The following is a 1,914-nucleotide window of genomic DNA, read 5'->3' as shown; positions in this document are numbered from 1 at the left end:
AAGGCAAATCAATCCGAGTGAAAGCTGTCCTGGCTTAATAGTTTGTTGATGACTTCTTGATATGGGATCTCGGTTTCATTCTCATCAGCACTTCCTGTTTGTAGGGCTGTGTTGGAGAGTCCACCGGGGCTGTTTGTTTACTGCGGTTCTCTGGAGAGACCCTCGTGGCTCTGCTTCCTGTTTTGATTCAGAGAGTGCATTATTGTGCTCAACTAAATCCTGCCCAGCCTTGAAACCCCTATTAGATTCCCAGGAGTGTCCGTTAATGTGTCCCTCCTCTCAGCCTATAAGGCAAACTCATTTATTGTCATGCTAAGAGTTCAAACAAGTGCTATTCAAACAGACTGGAAGCCAATTATGAAATTACTAAGAGAAAAGCTGCATTAAGAGGCATCTCATACAGTAAAAGATGAGTTTCTACAATATATTCACATGGATTTGTATGAAATTAGGCAGAATTTGGAATATTGTGCTAGTTTTAATGGTCACTTTTTATTTTTAACACACACGTTGGGTTTTATGGGGACTTTCCATAGACATTTCTCTCAGAAACGGATCGTTTCGTGTCTTAAGACATCAATGTGTCGTCACGAGCCGCAGGGTTTAATTTGAAGTTGTCTGTCCATGTTTTTTTTACTCTAATAGAATTAGTCTCCATTGACAAGCATTATATGAGTGACACACAGCAACGGTTGGAGTTAAAAATCTTAATGTGTGTTCTACTGAAGAAACAAAGACACCTACATCTTGGATGCCTTAGGGGTAAGCAGAAAAAAATCAAATTTTCGTTTTTTTGGGTGAACTATCCCTTTAAACCACATATTTACTTTCTTTAGTTAAACATTTTGAATCCACGTCTTCAGTGTCTTCAACTGATATATAAAAACAACCGAATTACAATTGAATCCATTTCAGAGCAAATACATTAATATCAAAATGTTTTTTAGCCCAACCCTAATATATAATAGCTACAGTCTAATCTATTATTTTCTATTATTGCCTTTATCTCACCCGTCAGGTTTTGCACTGTATATTTGAACAATCACTTTAAATGCCTTTTGTCACCTTCTTTTAACCTCTTAACCAGCTCTCTTTATTTGCAGTTGTGCTGTTTGTGAATGTGCACCAACCCCCCAGCAGAAATGGCACACAGAGGTACAAAAGCAAGTCAACAGTGAGAGAGGAAGTAAACATCACAAGAGCAGGAAGTTGCACTGTATCATAGGTGGAAAGGGGAGGTGGGGGCAGCAGTTAGTTTAAGAAAAGAGAAACCCTGGTGATTCACAACACAATCAGATTGACCTTTCATCCCAAGAGCACCGTGAGCTGCTCTCAGAGGTGGTGGGGGGTCAGCAGAGACCCTGATGTGAGACAGAGACCTGGCCCGATGGAGCCGGCAGATAAAAGCGGAGCCGGCATTGTCTAAACCTCACAGTCTAGTGGGCCTGGTGAGAGACAGAAACTTACAAAACATCCAGCCCCACCCAGGAACTGAGGAAGGGGGATAAGAGCTGTCACCCCCCCCCCCCCCCCCCAAGAACCTCAAGTGTACATACACGCTATGCCATACATTTCCCTACAGGTATTTGAATGCATTTGGATACTAACATTGTATTTCATACACGACTACAAATGATCTGTAACGTCCATTTGGCTAAATGAAAATAGCTGCAAAGTTCAAGACTTTTGTTCCAACCACAGGGCTATTTTGTGCTGCGCTTGCTTCTGACACACAAGATATCATCAGCCCTGTGATAATAGCAGGAAGAACTGAGCGGTTATCTGTTTGCAAGCCGCTTGCCGGAGCCGGATGACCTGCGTGTGTCTGTTTAAAGGTTGACTTTAACTGGAGTCTGCTTGATGGTTTTACATAAATGATGAAGCAGCTGATTCTAATAATGGTTTAAAAAGCAC

The sequence above is a fragment of the Gobio gobio genome, assembly GCF_949357685.1.
Source record: "Gobio gobio genome assembly, chromosome: 25".
NCBI classification, from domain to species: domain Eukaryota; kingdom Metazoa; phylum Chordata; class Actinopteri; order Cypriniformes; family Gobionidae; genus Gobio; species Gobio gobio.
The sequence above is the reverse complement of the archived record's forward strand: the minus strand, read 5'-3'. Positions refer to the sequence as shown.